Here is a 21,428-nt window from a genome sequence, read left to right as displayed (position 1 = left end):
TTATGCAGATATACAGTAAAACAGCATTGCAGAAACAGTTGAAAATAAGCACTTATCGTTTTCCAATATCACAGCAGAGCAAATAGCAGAAGGCCTCTCATTGCAGCTTTGAACAGCTTGAGCAAATAAGTATAACTGGTTTAAAACACTGACTATTAAAGACAGATAATCAGAAACCAGCCCAATTTTCCAATCAAAAATAACAGGCTTGTAGGAATGCATTTTTGTCAAAAAGAAAACAGCTAGGCCTCTCCAGACAAAGGATTTCACTAAAAGCTCGAAAGGTCACAAGCACTAACAGATATTCAGCGCTAACAGAAAAAAGGAGACTAAAAATCAGTTGCACAGATTACACAGATAAACAGTAAAACAGAAGTGCAGAAGCAGCTGAAAATAAGCACTTATCTTTTTTTCAATATCACAACAGAGCAAATGGCAGAAGGTCTCTCACTGCAGCTTTGAACAGCTTGAGCAAATAAGTACAACTGGTTTAAAACACTGACTGTTAAATACAGAGAATCAGAAACCAGCCCAATTATTCAATCAAAACTAACAGGCTTGCAGGAATTCTTTTAGCTAGATCAAACTAGACTGATTATTTCTGCCACAAAGAAAACAGCTAGGCCTCATTAGACAAAAGAGTTCACTACAAGCTCAAAAGGTCAGAAACAGAAACAAATATTCAGCTCTAACAGACAAAAAAAGAGTCTAAAACATAGCTGCACAGATTATACAGATATATAGTAAAAGTGAAGTGTAGAAACAGTTGAAAATAAGCACTTATCTTTTTCCAATATCACAGCAGAGCAAATGGCAGAAGACCTCTTACTGCAGCTTTGAACAGCAAGAGCAAATAAGTACAACTGGCTTAAAACACTGGCTATTAAAGGCAGAGAAAGAGAAACCAGCACACGTATCCAATCAAAAATAATAGTGTTGCAGGAATGCTTTTAGCTAGATCAAGCTAGGTTGATTCTTTCTGCCACAAAGAAAACAGCTAGGCTTCTCCAGACAAAATATTTAACTACAAGCTCAAAAGGTCACAAAAAGTAACAGATATTCAGCTGTAACAGATAAAAATGAAGACTAAAAATAGTTGCACAGATTACACAGATATACAGTAAAACAGAACAAAAACAGTTGAAAATAAGCACCTATATTTTCCAGTATCACAGCAGAGTAAATGACAGAAGGCCTCTCACTGCAGCTTTGAACAGTTTGAGCAAATAAGTACAACAGGTTTAAAACATTGGCTATTAAAGGCAGAGAAACAGAAAGCAGCCAAATTACCCAGTCAAAAATAATAGTGTTGAAGGAATGCTTTTAGGTAGATCAAACTAGACTGATTATTTCTGGAACAAAGAAAACAGCTAGGCCTTTGTAGACAAAAGATTTCTCTACAAGCTCAAAAGGTCACAAGTAGTAACTGATATTCAGCTCTAACAGACAAAAAAGGGAGACTAAAAAAACAGTTGCACAGATTGCACAGATATACAGTAAAACAGAACTTCAGAAACAGCTGAAAATAAGCACTTACCTTTTTCCAATATCACAGCAGAGCAAATAGCAGAAGGCCACTCAAGGCAGCTTTAAACAGCTTGAGCAAATAAGGAACATGCTATGGATTTTAGAGCTGTAAGGCAGGCTGACTAACCTAGAGTACAAAGTGTGTGTCAAAAATGATGTATTTCCTAGGAAGACTTTAAATTGAATTGGGGTTAATGCACCTAGGCAAAGATACATTTCCCTGTGATATGGCTGGGGACACATGGATATGGCTGTTATGAATTCTCTGTGGACAAAGAAGAGCACACACAGTCATACCCACAGGTACTTGGGGCAGAAGAAGTAATGAGTGATGTGCTCAGTGTACGTGCTTATTAAACTACAACATGTAGAAGTGTGCTACAGCATGGAGGAAATCCTGCAGGCTACTGTAGTCACATTTATACTCCAGTGGGTATTTTAGGTAAGATTTTATGATGGCAGTAGTGGTCCACACATAACATTTATAAATGCACTGCAGATTATGCACTGCATTTTTACTGCCACTGACATGGCCCCTGGCCAGCCTGTTGCTTATTCCTGCCATATTTCCTCCTGTTTCATGTTGCCTTACAGGCCATGGACATTATTGTCCCCCTGTGCATTTGGTTATAGAAATTGTGGGCATAACACTGCATTCTTCTGTATGCCTACAGTGAATTCACATTAGTCATATTTCTATTCAGCTGAATGTCACTTCAGCCATGTGTCCGGAGCCAAATGTAACACAGGAAAATGTCTCACTGCCTAGGTACTTGAACCTACTGAATTGTTAGATGTGCAGCAATAGTAAACTGATTTTGTTTATGTTGTAAGTGAAGCCCACTGAAAATAAATCACACATGAACCAAATAGACTGTCTTCAATCTGTGCTACATTCTCTCTCTCTCTCTCTCTATATATATATATATATATATATTTTTTTTTCTGTGCTTGTGTGCTTATCTGCATGTGTATATATCTATATCTATAGCTATCTATATCTATGTCTATATATATCTATCTATCTATATATATATATATATATATATATATATATTTTTTTTTTTTTTTTTTTTTTTTTTTTTGCAGACACACACACACAATACACAGACAGGACAGGATGATGAAGCTGGAGAAGCTTGATCATCCATGCTGATGGCAGAAAAAAAAAACACGTTTTTACCAAAATGATCCTGTTGATCTGACTAAACCATTCCTAACTAAAACTAAATAGATTCATAGGGGATGTAAACTATTGAACACAAGGTAAAACATGTTTTGTTTCATGAAAGTGAAAACATTTAAACATATGGTACTTGTTTGGTAGCCTACTTATATAACCTTTTTCTCACATAAATAAGAGTTAACCAGAAAGTAGAAAAGCCAGCACAAAAGGTGTATAAGGTGTAACTTTATTAAAAAGTTAACACATACAAATAACACATACAAATTAACAAAGCTACACCTTATACACCTTTTGTGCTGGCGTTTCTAATATTTGGATTACTTTTCCTTTAAGCTGTGCACTGTTGTACTTGCATGGGAACACCCTGGACTATAAATAAGAGTTCAAATAATTACAACATAATTCTTACACAAATCTTAGTGACATAGTTGGAGTTGGGTGTCAGAAGAAGGTTGACTGCATTCATAACAAGCACACGAGTGAACCACAACTGGTGAGCACTAGGGTGTCTGAGCACTCTCTCTTGTTTTAAAAGGGATAGCCATTTCATTCAGTGATAAAATCGCAAAAGTGACAGCAAGCAATACCATAATAAATATAAGTCAAAGATTGATGATATTTCAATCACAGTTGATGGGAGATGTCAGGAAGTGCTAGGACTGTAGCATTTTGTACAAAACTGTAAGGGATGTTGATAAATTTGGAATCAAGTCTTAAAACACCTTTATATACATAGCTGCACATTTTGTTAAATTAAAAACAGTGGCATATTAAAATAAGGAATATGTTGACTCAGTGGATTTTAACATATGTGATGCCCCCAGGCAAAAATACTGTGCAACAAAGCTAAGATGTTTTTTCCATAGTTAGCATGTGGCCAGTCTGCCCTACCACAGTTTGCATGTATACCTCTCAATTGATTTTTAGGGATGTCCCTGATTCTGGCTTTGCCATAGGTTCATAGGTTCATAGGTTCATAGGTTCATACTAGGCTATCTGCCCTGGGGCAATTATAAGCCTAGCCTGATTCTGTATGGCTTACACCACCCCTTGATTTGAGTATACTGTGCCCTTTTTAAGGTTTAGTTTACTGTGCCTCTGTCTAATAGTGACACGGGAGCAATCCCTGGGACAAACCTACGACCCCCCATCCACCTATCGAGATTCTTCTTGAAGAGATTCAGTGAGGTGCTCTGCCTCACATGAACTAGAATTCTATTCCAGAGCGAAGGGAGCCTCTGGGTTATGAACCTGCCCCTCCAGCAAGTTCTATTTATTTCTGTGCTGAGGTTAAAGTCCCTCGAGCATGTGGCTCTAAGGGATTTAGATTTACTGAGGTGGAGCATGTCCATTAATTCTGGATTTGACATAGCTTTGTATGTCAGGCATAGATCGCCTCGAAGTAGGCGGTATGCAACTGAGTAGAGCTGGAGTTTTTTTAACCGAACAGCATATGGCATCTGTTTGAGACCCTTAATCCTCTTGGTGATATACTTTTGGGGTCTTTCTAATTGCTGCAGGTGTCGGGTAAGGTACATCCCAAAAGGGGCATTGTATTCTATGATCGGCCTGATGAGGGATGAATAAAGGGGCATGATTACCTCTCTTGATCTAGATGTGAAACCCTTCGTGATGAGGTGGGCTATGTAGAAGGTCTTTCTAACCACTTTGGCAATGTGGTTTTCAAAGGAGAGATTGCTATCAGCTTGGGTCCCCAGGTCCCTAATAACTTTCTCTGTACTTAATGGGTTTCCGCCTATGTGGTAATTTGTGGGCACATTGTTTTTGCCAAAGGGTATGACTATAAATTTTTTGGCATTTAGCTTTAAACCATGGTGCTAGCACCAGTTATCTGTCTCTGTGAGACCTTTTTGAAGGATGTTTGTGTCAACTGGAGAGTTGATTATGGCGCCCAGTTTGCAGTCATCTGCGAACTTGGTGAGCCATAGTCCTCCCACGTTTGCCTGTACCTCAGAAAAGTATATACCGAACAAGAGTGGTCCCAGGACAGAACCCTGTGGGACGCCACTTGTGACCGGTTTTGAGTCTGACATGGCTCCAGCAACTCTCACTCTGTGGGTTCTGTCTTTGAGCCAGTTTGTGACCCATCTTGTGACATAGGGGTTTATATTTAAGCTGGATAGCTTATCTATGATGCCCGAGTGGGGTATTGTGTCAAATGCCTTTGCAAGGTCCAGATAGGCTGTGTGGACTACCTTCCCTTCATCTATGGCTTTGGTGACTGTTTTGAAGAAGTCAACCAGGTTCAAAAGGCAGGATCTGCCCTTGACAAAGTCGAACTGGGTAGGATCTAGTGTCTGTAGGTCCCCAATGTCTTTGTTTATGAGCTCCATGATGATCCTCTCCATAGCCTTGCAGACTAAGCTAGTCAGGCTTATGGGGTGATAGTTTCCAGGGTCCGTAGAGGCTCCACCTTTGTGGAGTGGGACCACTGTTGATGTACGGGATTCTGTGGGCACATATCCTGTAGTGAGGCTGAGATTGTATAGCTGTTTTATTTGAGGGATTAGTTCCTCTTGGAGTTTATGTAGAACACAACCTGGGACACCATCTGGTCCCATGGAAGCAGTGTTTTTTGCTTTGGAGAGGGCAGCCTTCACCTGAGCATCAGAGATGTTTGGGAGGCAGCCCTCTGCTGGGATAGATACTTGCTCCTTTGGGGGGGAGGGGGGGGAGTTTGCACTGAACCTGTCTGCCAGGATATTGGCGATGTCTGTGGGTTCAGTGTATTGTTTGTTGTTTAGAATCAACTCAGAACAAGTCTGGGAGTTGCATCCCAGGTTTCTAACATAACTGAAAAAAGCCTTATGATTGTCTTTGGTGTCCTGTGCAATTTTTCTCTCAAAGCTGGCCATGGAGGATTTTATGAGGGATTGTAATTTTTTGCTAGTACTGATCAGAGATGCCTTCCCTATTAGGGATTTTGCTCTATCATGTAGTAGCTTCCTCCTTCTGTTATACAGTTTATTTATGGCAGGGGTCCACCAGACTGGATGCCTGCCTTTGGATGATTGGGTCTTGGTTTTGTTTGGGATACCATGATCCATGCATTCCTGGAGATGTCCGTAGAATGCGTTTATATAGGATTCTGCAGTTTGGGCCGTAGTTTCCACTGGCCCTGGGGCCTTGAAGGATTCAACTTCAGTTTTGAGAAGTGAGAAGTTCACTTTTGAGAAGTTTTTCACTGTGGTTTTCTGGGCTGGGGGTGGGGTCGGGATGTGGACATCCAGTGAAATTAATTTATGGTCTGATTTTACCAATGAGGGATATACTTCTGGTGTGGAGCATAGAGTCCCCATGTTGGTAATGATCAGGTCTAGTATGTTGTCCCCTCTTGTGGGAGTGGTGACTAGTTGTTCCATAGCATTTGAGTTTATAATTTCTAGGAACCTTTGGGCTAAGGTGCTGGGGCTTGAGTAGTGCTCCCAGTCAATGTTTGGGTAGTTGAAGTCGCCCAATATAGTGGTGTTCGGAGAGATCTTCATGTTCTCCAATGTTTTCAGGAAAGCCGAGTGGGATTCCTGACTTTGAGAGGGTGGTCTGTAGGATGCTATAAACTGAAAAGCAGTCTTGCCCACTGTTAGTTGCACATGGATGGTCTCCGATACTTCGTGCAATGCCACTAACCTGGAGGTGTGGATATCCTTGATAAATATGGAAACTCCCCCTCCTTTTGTGGTTCGGTCCGGGTTTTGGGGCCGAAAAGCATGATATGAGGTATAGCCTGGTAGTGCTGGGGTGCTCTCTGGAGCCTTGAACCAGGTTTCTGTCACTGCACAGATATCGATGTTCTCCATACTGAGGATAGCTTCGAGTGCATGCATCTTGAGGTTAAGACTTCCGGCATTTAGCAGCATTACCCTTAGTTTCTTGTTCCTTGTGCTGTCTATGGGGGTGGGTTTGACTTTTGAGCCTTGCCTAAAAAAGGCACTATGGGGGTGGCAAGAGCCTTTGCCAATATCCGAAAGCCCAGTGGTGACAGGTGCAAGCCGTCCCTAGTGAAGCAACGTGGCTTGTCGAGCATGTCATCCCAGGCTGACAGACACTGGATCCCCTTTGAATGACACCAAAATTTTAGCCAATTGTTAAAATCGATCATTTTGTCTTTGTACTGTGGCATCATTCTAGGTGAGGGTAAGATGCTGCTCAAGGTCAGGGTCATACCAGCCTGGGCTACATGTGTAATAATAATTTACTTCTTAAAATTATTAATCTTATGTTTATTTTTTACAGTGACCAAACAAATCGATATGTAGTATTTTGTTCCATTTGTCAATTGTCTTTTTGTGTTGTTTAAACACACTTGTACTATACATATCACACAAGATTATTACATTATATTCCTTTATTCATTTATTTTATTCTAATGTTCATTTCAGCAGTGGTTATGAATTTATTTTATTTCATTTAATGTGCATCAATTAGATGTTGCATGTGACATTTGTTTTTACCAGTCAAGTATTGTTTTACTAATCTGATTACGTATACATTTGGATTTGTGACTCCTCGCAAGTAGTTCTGGTGAGGTTTATGTTCTAATTGGGATGAAAGTGCATGATACACATGTTGTGCTAATCCAAATTACTTAGTGTGTACTGCTACATTTACAGCATTAGTTGGGGTCATCACCTGTCAGGAAATTTTCCTGACAGTCAGGAAACAAGGGTATCTGTCAGGAAATCCAGAAATCAGAGTCTCTGCCTCAATATCCAGTTATTGTAGTTCTGATGACGTCTATGTTCTAGCTGAGATGAAAGCATATGAATTAAAGGTTGTGCTAAACATTCTTATTGTGTAGACTGCATGGCGAATAAACCTCTTGGTATGGTTTTTTTCATTGGTGGTTTCTTTTGGACCAATTTAACAGTTGTTTGGGTTCCTTTTTTGTGTTATTTTTCTGAGAACAAACAATATGACTGTATATACTAGGATCCCAGTGACTAGCACTTCAACAGCAGCATTCTGGGTAGGTGCAATGTGATAATCCCCCCCATCATAGGTTCATAGGTTCATACTAGGCTATCTGCCCTAGGGCATTTATAAGCCTAGCCAGAATGTGTTTGGCTTTCGCCACCCATTTTAAATTTATTTTGCTATGCCCTTTTTCGAGGTTAGTATACTGTGCCTCTGTCTAACAGTGACACAGAAGTGATACCCGGGGTAAACCTACGATCTCCCATCCACTCATCAAGATTCCTCTTAAAGAGAGTCAATGAGGGACTCTGCCTAACCTGGACTGGGATTTTATTCCAGAGTGAAGGGAGCCTCTGGGTTATAAATCTGTCCCTCCAGCATGTCCTATTTATTTCAGTGCTGAGGTTCAAGTCTCTCGAGCGCGTAGCTCGATGGGATTTGGATTTTCTGAGGTGCAGCATGTCCATTAATTCCGGGTTGCACATGGTTTTATACGTCAGGCACAGATCGTCTATGAACAGGCGGTATGCCACTGAGTAGAGCTGGAGTTTCTTTAACCGGGTAGCATATGGCATCTGTTTGAGCCCTTTGATCCTCTTGGTGAGGTACTTTTGGGGTCTTTCCAGTTGCTGCAGGTGTCTGGTAAGGTACATCCCAAAAGGGGCATTGTACTCAATTATGGGCCTGATGAGGGATGAGTAAAGAGGCATGATGACTTCCCCTGATCTAGATGTGAATCCCTTCATGATTAGGCGGGCTATATAAAATGTTTTTCTAACCACTTTGGCCACGTGGTTGTCAAATGAGAGATTGCTATCAACTTGGGTCCCCAGGTCCCTAATTACTTCTTCTGTACTTAATGGATTACCACCTATGTGGTAATTTGTGGGCACTTTGTTTTTGCCTAAGGGGATGACTATACACTTTTTGGCATTTAGCTTGAGGCCATGGCTCTAGCACCAGTTGTCTGTTTCTATGAGGCCCTTTTGGAGGATGCTTGTGTCAGCTGGAGAGTCGATTAGGGCACCCAGTTTGCAGTCATCTGCGAACTTGGTCAGCCACAGTCCTTCCGTGTTGGCCTGTACCTCCGAGAAATATATACCGAACAAGAGAGGTCCCATGACTGAGCCTTGTGGGACACCACTTGTAAATGGTTTGGAGTCTGACATGGCTCCAGCAATTCTAACTATGTGGGTTCTGTCCTTGAGCCAGTTTGCAATTCATCTAGTGACATAGGGGTTTATATTTAAGCTGGTGAGCTTATCTATAATGCCCGAGTGGGGTATTGTATCAAAGGCTTTTGCGAGGTCCAGGTAGGCTGTGTGGACCACCATCTCCTCGTCAATGGCCTTGGTGACTGTTTCAAAGAAATCAACCAGGTTTAAGAGGCAGGATCTGCCCTTAACAAAGCCGAACTGGGTAGGATCCAGTGTCTGTAGGTCCCCAATATCTTTATTTATGAGGTCCATGATGATCCTTTCCATAGCTTTGCAGACCAAGCTAGTCAGGCTTATGGGGCGATAGTTTCCAGGATCCATTGAGGCACCACCTTTATGGAGAGGGACCACTGTTGCTGTACGCCACTCTTTGGGCACATATCCTGTAGTAAGGCTGAGATTGAACAGTAGTTTTATGTTTGGGTTTAGCTCTTCTTGGATTTCAAGTAGGACGCAGCCCAGGACACCATCTGGTCCCATTGATGCTGTGTTTTCTGCTTTGGAGAGGGCGGCTCTTACCTGAGCATCTGAGATGCTAGGGGGGCAGCACTCTGCTGGGATAGATATTTGCCCTTTTGGTGAGGGGGGGGTTACGCTGAACCTGTCAGCTAGGATGTTGGCAATGTCTGTGGGTTCAGTGGATTTTTTGTCATTTTGGACTAATTCTGAGCATATCTGGGAATTACCACCCAGGTTCCTAACATAACTAAAGAAAGCCTTGTGATTATCCGTTGTGTCCTGTGCAATTTTTCTCTCGAAGCTGGCCTTAGACAATTTTATGAGTGCCCGTAGTTTTTTGCTAATACTGATCAGTGATGCCTTCCCTTTTTGGGATTTTGCCATATCATTTAGTAGCTTCCTCCTTCTATTGTATAGTTTGTTTATGGCTGGGCTCCACCAGACAGGACGTCTGCCTTTGGAGGATTGGGTCTTGGTTTTGTTTGGGATACCATGATCCATGCATTCCTGAAGGTGTTCATAGAATGCATTTATAAAGGATTCTGTGGCCTGGGCCATATTTTCCACAGGCCCGGGGGCTTTAAAGGATTCCACCTTGGTTTTGTGGAGTGTGAAATTTGCTTTAGAGAAGTTTTTCACTGTGGTTTTCTGGGCAGGGGGTGGGGTCTGGATGTGAATATCCAGTGAGATTAGTTTATGGTCTGATCTTACCAGTGAGGGATACACTTCTGGTCTGGAGCATAGAGTCCCCATGTTGGTGATGATCAGGTCCAATATGTTTTCCCCTCTTGTGGGAGTGGTAACAAGTTGTTCCATAGCATTTGAGTTTATAAATTCTAGGAAACTTTGGGCTAGGGTGTTGGAGCTAGAGTAATGCTCCCAGTCTATGTTTGGGTAGTTGAAGTCGCCCAATATAATGGTGTTTGGAGAGACCTTCATATTTTCCAGTGTTCTCAGGTAGGCTGAGTAGGGTTCCTGGGTTTGGGAGGGTAGTCTGTAGCAGGCTATAAACTGGAAGGCAGTTTTACCCACTGTTAGTTGCACATGGATAGTCTCTGATGCTTCGTGTTTTGCCACCAACCTGAAGGTGTGGGTATCTTTGATGAATATCGATACCCCCCCTCCTTTTGTGGTTCGGTCCCAGTTTTGGGGCTGAAAAGCATGGTATGAGGTATAACCTGGTAGTGCTGGGGTGCTCTCGGGTGCCCTGAACCAGGTTTCTGTTACTGCACAGATATCAATGTTCTCCATGCTAAGGAGAGTTTCGAGTGCGTGCATCTTGAGGTTTAGACTTCTGGCATTGAGTAGCATTACTCTTAGTTTCAAAAGGGTTACTCATTAACGCTGCAGGAAAAAAAAAGCATTTTGTACAAGACTTAATATAGCTTGGTAGGCTGCAGCCAAGAAAGTGTTGTAAAGAGTTATTAGGCCTAATGGGTTAACACTAGATATGAAAATGAAATGTAACAAAAAAAAATGCCTGGAAATGTCATCAAAAATGAATATTTTATCCTCTTTTCAAATTAATGGATGATTCTGGTCAGAAATAAGGCCCCTTTCTTCACTATATCCCAACTGCTGCACCAGAGGATCCTACAATGTATGAAAGGAAATGACACAGAGGCTGATCTCAGAGGCAGTAATGAATTAAAAATGGGAAAAAATGGGAAAAAGCATACTGAGAAAATGATTGTTTTTCGTCTGTCAAAAGAAAACTTTTTGGAAAAAGCTACAAAATTTATATACCTTCTTTCATAATGATTGCTAAGTCTAGTAGAAGAAGCCAACATTGCTTTTGCAGATGCTATAGACACATTCATGTCTTGCAGGAAGTGAACCATTAAATAATCAACATTTAACTGAAGAGTATAAATCAAGAGATTAAACATTTATCTACTAAGCTGGACAATCTTGAAGAATATGCCAGGCATAACAATGTACTGCTGGGTAGCATGGCTTAAGAAGACACCAGTAATGCGATTTGGTTCTTATAATGTTTCTTGTGAAAGCTGCGGGATCTTCTGTGCAAATCTGCACAATGACAACCTACACATAAACTCTTACGCTTTTAAACTATTTAGAGAAGATGGAGACAGTTGTGCCATATACGTGCTCAAGAAACTCTTGAGGAAAACAAAACGATTGTATTATCAATATACAAATCCAGCAAGCAGAGTACAATAATATATGGGGGTATTTTTTAACTGCATTGTTAAACTCAGGGCCAAATGTTCCTCAATCTTATACACTCTGTGTAGCAATTTCATTGTTCTCACCCAAATTCTGAATCTTAACGTATTGCTGTTTTTTTGTTTGTTTGTTTTTTTTTTTTTTTCATTTCTCTGTCAGATTAAGGTAATTATAATTTAACTGGTAATCTTCTGAGATAATATGATATTACAGTGTTTATAATGACAGTTTTAGTCATCTTCTGAATCTTCCTGTTCTTGTATTTCTAACTGAGCAGGATTTGTCATGGCATCCATAAAAAGATAAATTCATATGACTAGGAAGGGAACACACCAAATGTACTGGATCACATTCATAGTCTTATTCTGCTCAAATGCATACGGTGAAAGTGCGAAATGTGTCACTTTACCAAATGAAAATACAGTGAATCCAATTGAGTGGCACTGATTTTAACAATGGGAGAAATGCCCACATAAACTCTGCATGGGTGGAGTGGCACTGATTTTAACAATGGGAGAAATGCCCACATAAGCTCTGCACGGGTGGAACTGTGTAAGTAAGGAGAATAAGTATGCAGCAATCTGTGTATATTTTGCACACGTGTGTAACTGCTGCCAATATTTGTAAGTTTCAGACTATGTTTGCAAGTGATGCTGTAATATCATAAGACTTCATGGCAGGAGCACATATGTACTCTGGCTAAGTACTGCTGGTTCATGAGGTTAAAGAACCTTTGCTAGCATCCTTACACTACAAATGCCCTGTTATAGACACCTGTTTATGGCTTTTATATGTTTGGAAAGTAAAGAAAAGTGGGATAGAGCAAACAAGGAAAGGACAGTAGGATGACCTAAGATGAATGTACTAGATGAGATGGAGAGGATGATTCATTTTTTTTGGGGGGGGTATATATTGGGAAGAGGAAGAGCTATGACATAAGGGTATTGATATTAGACAATTAAACACAGACAAGGCAGACAGGGGTGGTTAGTCTTACAACATTTTGGGTTTATAAATGGTGGAGAAGGGAAACAGAAGTTGAGGAACTGGTAATAATGGGGATGGGGATATGAGATAACTGCCATTCTCACCCTGGCTTGGAGACCCTCATACAGACCCCTGCCCAGGGAGACCTGTTGGGAAGACTTTACTTTTAGAGGGTGTTGAATCCTCTGGTGGTTCAGTAATTTGAGATATCTGGGGTAAGTGGGGGCTTTCATGTGCTCCCCACTGCCTTTTAACTGCTGTCATTATTGCAGCCATTCCTACAGCTCCAATAATTGGTTCTAAGGAATATTCCTCTGTGAGCAGCCTGCACGGCATAAGCCACTGCTCCCTTGCATGGGATAAGCCACCACTCCTACCCTGTAAAGTAGGTTCTTGATGAGCAGGAAGAGGAATGTTCTCCCTCACTGCAGATAACTGTAGTGAAAGTGTCCCAGGCTCTACTGAATCTGTATACAGAGACAAAAAAACAGTCATCAGTAGTATAATGTTACTGTATTAAATGATATCAGTGTTATTCTGAATAATGCAATGATACAAAATTAGGATCCAATATGGCAATGTAATATGTTAACCTACATATAGTCAGTGGACTATCTTGTACCACAGCAGTGCATGTCATACATATGTTAAACATTGCAATGCAGCAAAAGCTTAATACACTTAGCATTATAGATGTGTAACTCAGTAAAGGATTTGTTTTAATTTTGTACTACTACTCATCAATATGCTGGACACAACAATTACCTGCTGTGTCAGGGGCCGACCTTGCCAGCACCCTGTGAAAGAGGGCAGTAGCTGAGGGTAATCTCATCCTTTGCAACAAAGAGGTGATGAAAAAAAATAGAATGACTTAAAATCCTTGTACTGTTAGTTACAAGATACATAGGCATCGGGAAAACGTTATACACCATTGTATCAACAGGAATAGAAAGGGTATGTATGCCACCAGTCTCATTTTGGGGACCAAATAAGTCCATTAAAGCCCTTATAATTTCTCTTTCCACACTAAACCTTTCAATCGGCTCCTGTTTCTCCACATAGTGGCTTGCATTACAATAATAAGAAGCAGCTCAGAGTAATATACAGTAATGCTAACATCAAAACCAAGCATTTTTACTAATCACAAAGTGACTGAAAACATACAGATATGCATTTTGTAAGGTAAGTGTGCAATGGCAGTTGTGTAGCAACATGCAGCTAATTCAAAGGTGTATACTATACAGATTGCCACTGAGGCCTTTATAGGGCAAGCCATGCAACCCAAATGTAACCCATAAGTTATTGTGCCTTAGAGGTTATTTTAAGGGTATGCAATAGATATGACTGATTTAAGAGCTGTCTGTGTTGACCAGAGACATAAGTGTCAGAACAAGAGTGAATTTCCTATTTCCCATCCAATGGTCCAGGTTACACTAGAATATAGTTAAGGAAGGGCTCTGCTTCACGTGCATGAGAAGCCTGTTTTAGAGAAAGTGGATTCTCTGAGATACATACCTGTCTCTTCAACATATTGTATTTAAATCCTAAGCCAAATTTAAATCCTTAGATCTAGTAGTTCTTGTGTTTTTCATTTAGCAGATGTGCAAAATGTCCTTGAGAGTGGGAGCCAATGATGCCTCATCTGCCGGGCATAAATTATTTCTCAGCAATCTGTAGGAAACACAGTATAGAGACAGGACCTTGAGGCAATCTGCATAGGACATTTGTTTATGCCCTGTATTCTTTTTGTGAGGAACCTCTGTGGACATTCCAGTTGTTCCATTTGCCTGGTCAGGTGTTAACTAAAAGGGACGTTATACTCATCGATGGTTCTAATGAGGGGTGAGTACAGTGGCATGATGACTTCCTGGACTAGATGCCATCCCCTTACTTGTAAGCATAGTAACATAGAAAGATTTTCTTACAACTTTAAATGCATGGAGCAAGTCATTCCGGCTTTTTGTGATACATATAGAGAGATACAGGTGCAACACTTGCATACCAGTTCTTATTTAAATCTCATTATGTAGTCATCTGCATGTGACACTCTATATGACTTTGCTAATGTTTCACGAGGACCTTATGAATATAAATTGGATGTCACCTATTACTGTGTGCAACTAGCAGACATATTGATTATACCTATGCTTATGCATACCAAGTAAGAGCACCACTTATTAGTGAAATGGTGACTAGTACACATACCCATTGTGTTATGCATAATAAGTAAGAGCACCACTTATTAGTGAAATGGTGACTAGCACATATACCCACTGTGCCTATGCATACTAAGTAGGAGCACCACTTATTAGTGAAATGGTGCACAACCTACGAGACAGAGATTATATGAGATCCGGTGTATGTTTTACATAACTCCATTATATACAGAGAGGCCTTGTGTCTCTTGTTTTTTGTAGCATGGTGCAGTATGTTTAGGCATGCTGTTGCAGGCTGCTAGTAGCATATGGCTACTTGTTACAGTTATATGATTTGTGTGTTTTTGGCCATTGTTCAGAACATGGTTATGGTATTTACTGGAGTAATCTAGAAAATGTTTGCTACATCAAGAATAATTAAATATCACAATTGTTCTGGGCATACAAACTGATTTCTTCTGTTTTGCTAAACAGACAATCTAGTTTTCTTTCCATATTTCTTCTTCCACTGCTTGTGTTACATAATGCACTTACTGGTGCAGCGCAGGTAGCCTTACACTGTAATGACAATGCAGCTTTTGGATACATGGACTTTGGATTAACATATTGTTATGGGTCACAGCCCTTGTGGTTTGGCAGTCAAACATATTAAGTTGTAGGTGTGCATGCAATGCTGTTTCATTTTCTTATGTTATTTTATTACCAGCATATTCTAGCACTGCTGTTGTTAAATACCAAGTTACTTTCCCAAAAAGCAATAGAAAAGAAAACCTTATTGCTTTCCATACATCAGGGATTTCTTAGTGCCACTGCATGCATAAGTTGCATCAAGTTGCAAGAGGATAGAAAGGAGTTCAAATTCTCACAAAAGTTCAGCATATATCAATGCATAGACAAAAAAATCAGTATCTAACTATGGTTCTTTATTTACATTGAACAAGCATCTGTATTTTCCTGCCTTTTCCTTAAAACACTGCTGCTAAGTAAATTATAGTATCAAAAGGACTTTGAAACATAAAGTCACCTTCTCTGATATCAACTTTATGTAAATAAAGTGTTTGCATTTATGTGTCAGGTGTAATGCCTTAATCCGCTTCTCTATGTGCCATATCAAAGAACATTATCAAAAGAACAGCATGCGGCAAAGCATGACCTCACTTCCTATTTTCTCTCTAGATAAAACAGAATTTTACTTTTTCAGTCTGCATATCAGAGTTAGAATAATATTTTGACCTTTAGCTGCTCTGTTATAATGTATGAAATATCTCTGCCGCGCAATCCATTAAACTTTGACTCTTTTTTTTATTGTATTTGCATGGGTAGTAACTGGAGCAATGTCTACTTCTTATTTATCCTTTGCCTAAAAGAAAATCTAATAGACTTGAAAGTTTGAATTCTAATTTTTCTTAGTATTTTTAAACAGTTTCTTTTCCACATTTCTACCAATTATCTATGTCCATCTCTCTCCATCACTGGGATAGTAGCAGTAATGGAAGTAGCCATTAAGGTAGTATGTTATGTATGTATTTATCTGTAGGCACTAAACCCGCCTTTGATTGATGATGTGTTCACTAGCAGATGCAAGAACCTGCTATGCACTCGCCTATTTGTATGTCCATTCTTACAAGTGCCCCATGAAGGCTACCAAACAGATGGGGCTTGTTAGTGTCAGATTGTACATCCCTGACACACACACTGCATGCAGCACACCCATCTGTCTACAAGTGAGTTATGTTGGTTTGGTCAACAAGAAATTTGGTTGACATCTGTTTAATTGGCTGCATTTGACTGAATACATACATAGTCGAAAGGTATGTGAGATCGACAATCCACATGAAGGGGAATATTCTCTTTTCCTGGGGATTGTCTGAACTATAAGTTAGTATATATAATTGATGGGAGTATGTGGTTGTTGTTTATGTTTTTTTTTTCTAAGTAATATTTGCATGTGCTGGAAGCAACCTCGGTGCATGCATAATAGGAAGTTAATGTTTCCGTTTTTTGATGTAGAGTGGTTTACCTTGAGGATGTTGACTTTCATGTTATTCCCGACTGGAGGTAAATCCTAGAACCTGCCAGCACTACAGCAAAAAAGATTGTTTTAATCTTGACAAAATGGATGACTGAACACCAGCTATTCTCTCCCACCCTCTGTTGTCTGCTCCTCCAATGACCATTTAACTAGTCCATCCCAGGGTGTGTAGGTTCCAGTTAGGGTCCTATTCTTCTATGACACAGAGAAGACACATCTCTGCTTAATTAGCCAATAAAGGAAACAACTTCATCTATATCGTTACTTTTGCTTTCATCAGTATCTAACATAGTACAACTCCCTTTTCTTAGTTACATTTGTACAAGTCAATGGGATTGTTCGTATGCATTTACTTAACTTTAATAGGCAGTGCATTTTCCCAGAAAAAGACACAAATACAAAATTAGCAGTAAGTTATTTTCGGTGTTCATTTATAATATTACCAAAGTACTTTTACTAACCAAAAGATGAAGTCTAATCCCCTAAGCAATAGCTATGTCCCCGCTGAATGGAAAAAGGCCACTATTATCCCTCTGTACAAAGATGGTGCTTCCAATGACCAATGGAACTATAGACCTATTAGCCTGACAAGTCTTATTTGCAAGGTTCATAGGTTCATAGGTAGGTACTAGGCTATCAGCCCTAGGGCCTATACAAACCTAGTCAAAAAGGTAGCTGGCTTTTGCCACCCAAGAAAATTATTTTCCTGTGCCCCTGTCATGCTGAGCCACAGAGGTGATCCCTGGGGTGAATTTCCTATTTCTCATCCAATCATCAAGATTTTTCTTGAAGAGTGCTAATGAGGAGCTTTGTTTGATATAGACAGGTAGTTTGATCCACAGTATGGGAAGTCTCTAAGACAGTAATCTATCCCTCCAGCATGTTCTGTTTATTGTGGTGACAAGGTTTAGGTCCCTAGAGCGTGTAGCTTAGAGGGATTGGAATTTCTTTAAGTGGAGCATGTTCAACAGCTCAAGGTTTGACATAGCTTTGTATGTTAGGCAGAGATCACCTCTGATTAGGTGATCTGCGATGGAGTAAAGCTGGAGTTTTTGAGATGGTCTGCGTAGGACATAGGATATCTGTTTGAGGCCAGTAATCCTCTTGGTGAGGTATTTCTGTGGCCTTTCCAGTTGTTGTAGATGTCTCGTGAGGTACATACCAAAAGGGGTGTTGTACTCTATAATGGGTCTAATGAGTGACAAGTAGAGGGGAACAATGACCTCTTTTTTCCTGAATGAAAAACCTTTTGTGATGAGGTGTGCCACGTAGAAGGATTTCCTGACTACTGTGGTGATGTGATTATCAAAGGAGAAACTACTGTCCAGTTGTGTCCTAAGGTCTCTTATCACACTTTCAGTGTTAAGTAGACTACCACCTGTGTGGTAGCTCATAGTTACAGAGTTTTTACCAAAGGGGATGATAATGCACATTTTGGCATTGAGCTTGAAGCCATGGCTTTGACACCAGGCATCTGTCTCAGTGAGGCCCTTTTGTAGGATGTCCACATCATTAGGAGTTTCAAATATGGCTCCTAGTTTGCAGTCATCTGTGAACTTCATTAGCCAAAGACCTTCTGTGTTAGCCTGTACTTAAGAAAAGTAGATAGCAAACAGGAGAGGACCCATGACTGAACCCTGTGGTACTCCAGTTGTTACTAGTCTGAAGTCGGATTTGGAATCTGCTACTTTCACAGTGTGGGTTCTGTCAGTGAGCCAGTTGGCAACCCATCTTGTGACATAGGGATTTATACCTAGTTTAGTCAGTTTATCTATAATTCCAGAGTGGGGGATGGTGTCAAAAGTCTTGGCGAGATCTAGATAGGCTGTGTGAACCACCTTACCCTCGTCTACAGCTTCAAAGAAGTCAATCAGGTTTAGGAGACATGATCTGCCTTTCACAAACCTGAAGTGGGTGGGGTCCAGAGTTTGGAGATTACCATTGTCTTTGTTTATATATTTAATGATGATACGTTCCATGGCCTTGCAGACCAGGCTTGTTAGGCTAATGGGGAAGTAGTTCCCAGGGTCCGTGGTGGCTCCCCCTTTGTGGATTGGCATAACCATCGCTGTGAGCCATTCAGTGGGCACAAAGCCTGAGCTGAGGCTATAATTGAACATGGTGCTTAGGTGGGGTGTCAGTTCATTCTGTAGCTTATGTAGAACGCAACCTGGGATGTTGTCAGGTCCCATGCATGCTGTGTTCTTGGCTTTGGAGAGTGTGTTTTTACTTGTGCAGCCATGATTACAGGAAATTTGCATTCTTCTGATATAGAGATAGGCCCTTTAGGGGGTGAGGGGGTGGGTTAAAGTTAGCACTAACCTATCTGCCAGGATGTTGGCAATATCAGTTGGTTCTGTATATTTAGTGCCATTGTGCTGTAACTCAGGGCAGATCTGAGTGTTGCCATTGAGATTATTGACATAGCTATAGAATGCTTTGTGGTTGTCTTTAGAATCAGTGGTGATTTTGTTTTCATACCTAGCTTTGGAGGATTTTATGAGGGATCTCAGCTTCTTACTGAGGCTGACCAGGGAGCTCTTCCAGTAATGGGATTATACTCTTTTTTGTAACAGTTTCTTTCTTCTGTTGTAGAGTTTGTTTATGGCAGGGATCCACCCGATTGGCTTCCTTTTTTTTGAAGGATAGCATCTTGGTTCTGTTAGGGATAGCACGATCCATGCACTCGTGTAAGTGCTTATAAAGTGGATTTGTGTAGGATTCACCAGCCATACCTCTATTGTCCTTCTGCATGGGTGTTGTGAAGTGCGTCACTTCTGTCTTAAGAAGCACAAAGTTGGCTTTGGAGAAATTTGTTACAGTGGTTTCCCTAATGGGGGGTGGGGGCGGGATGTGGATGTCTAGGCTGATTAGCTTGTGGTCGGATCTGACCAACGAGGAATTGACCTCTGTTGTGGAACACTGGTCACCCATGTTGGTAATGACCAGATCTAGGATATTGCTGCCCATGGTTGGGGTGTGGATAAGTTGATCCAAGGTGTTGGAATTTATGAATTCCAGAAAATGTTGAGCAAAAGAATTGGTTTTCCCAGTTAATGGTGGGGTTATTAAAATCACCCATTATTAGGTGTTGCGTTTTACCCTAATTCCAGTGTATCAAGAAATGAGGAGTGAGAATCCTGGGGCATGGTGGGAGATCTGTAGCAAGTTACAATTTGGATTGCGGTCTTGCCCAGAGTTAGTTGCAGTTGGATAATCTCGGATGCAATATGTTGAGCAACTAGCCTGGAGGTGTGGATATCCTTAATGAATATAGACACGCCTCCACCTTTAGTGTTTCAGTCCAGGTTAAGTGGCTGAAAGGTGCAGTATGAATTATAGCCTGGTAATGCAGGGGTGCTCTCTGGAGCCTTGAAACAGGTCTCTGTCACTGCACAGATGTCGATGTTCTCCATTTTAAGCAGTGCCTCGAGTGAATACATTTTGAGGTTTAAACTTCTAGCATTGAATAGCATTACTCTCAGATTTTGCTTGCTTGTACCTGTTATGGTGGTGAATTTGTCATTTGAACTTTGCCTAAAAAAGGCACTATAGGGGTGGCAAGAGCCTTAGCCAGTATCCGGAATCCCAAGGGCGACAGGTGCAGGCCATCTCTGGCAAAGCATCGTGGTCTGTCAATCATGTCATCCCAGGCAGACAGATACTGAATCCCATGGAAAGAATCATCATAGACCTTATCAACAAAGATATTGTTAATCTTCAGACACTTGACCCTACTTAATTTGTTTTTTTCAAAGGGAAATCATGCCTGTTAAATCTGGTGGACTTCTTCAAGACAGTAACCAAGGCCCTTGATGTGGGGAAATCTGTGCATACAGCCTACTTAAACTTACCCAAGGGTTTTGACACTATTGCCCACTCAGGCATAATTGACAAACTCACCCCACTAGGTATCAACCCATATATTATTAGATGCATTGCTAACTGGCTCACTGATAGAACACATATAGTCAAAATAGGGGACTCCACCACCAAAAGCAGACCTATAACCAGTGGTGTTTCACAGGGATTAGTCCTGGGACCGCTACTCTTTGGAATCTATTTATCTGAAGTGAAAGCTAATACTAAAGGTCTGTAACTGACAACGTTTGATGACTGCAAACTGGGAGCAGTCACAGAATCTCCAGATGACAGCAACATCCTACAAGAGGGTCTTACACAAACAAATGACTGGTGCCAAAGTCATGGCCTGAAACTCAATGCAAAAAATGTATTATCATCCCTTTTGGTAAGAGTGATGTTCCTGCTAACTGTCACATTGATAACAACACCCTAAGTACACAGTCAGTGGTGAGTCACCTGGGCACACAGGTTGACAGCAACCTTACCTTTGATCACCATGTCTCCACAGTGGAAAGAAGGCCATTCTGTATTGCTCATCTCATAAGTAAGGGCATTTTCTCCAGAAAAAATAAAGTTATAACCTCCCTGCACTCTTCCCTTATCAGATCAATAATTGAGTACAGTGCCTCCTTTTGGTATGTATCTTCCCAAGCACCTGCAGCAATTGGAGAGACTACAAAGGTTCCTCACAAGGAAAATTCAAGGTCTTCAGCATCTGTCCTATGAGGATCACTGTCACTTTATTCTGTTTCATACAGACTACTCAGAGGCAATCTCTGCCTTGCATATAATTCAGTGTTTGACCCTGCTTTATTGGAAATGATGCATATCTGTAAGTCAAATGGTACATGGTTTCTTGTTCTAATGGACTTAAC

This window comes from Protopterus annectens, chromosome 2.part0 (assembly GCF_019279795.1).
Source record: "Protopterus annectens isolate FY-2018-M chromosome 2.part0, PAN1.0, whole genome shotgun sequence".
NCBI classification, from domain to species: Eukaryota; Metazoa; Chordata; order Ceratodontiformes; family Protopteridae; genus Protopterus; species Protopterus annectens.
The sequence above is the reverse complement of the archived record's forward strand: the minus strand, read 5'-3'. Positions refer to the sequence as shown.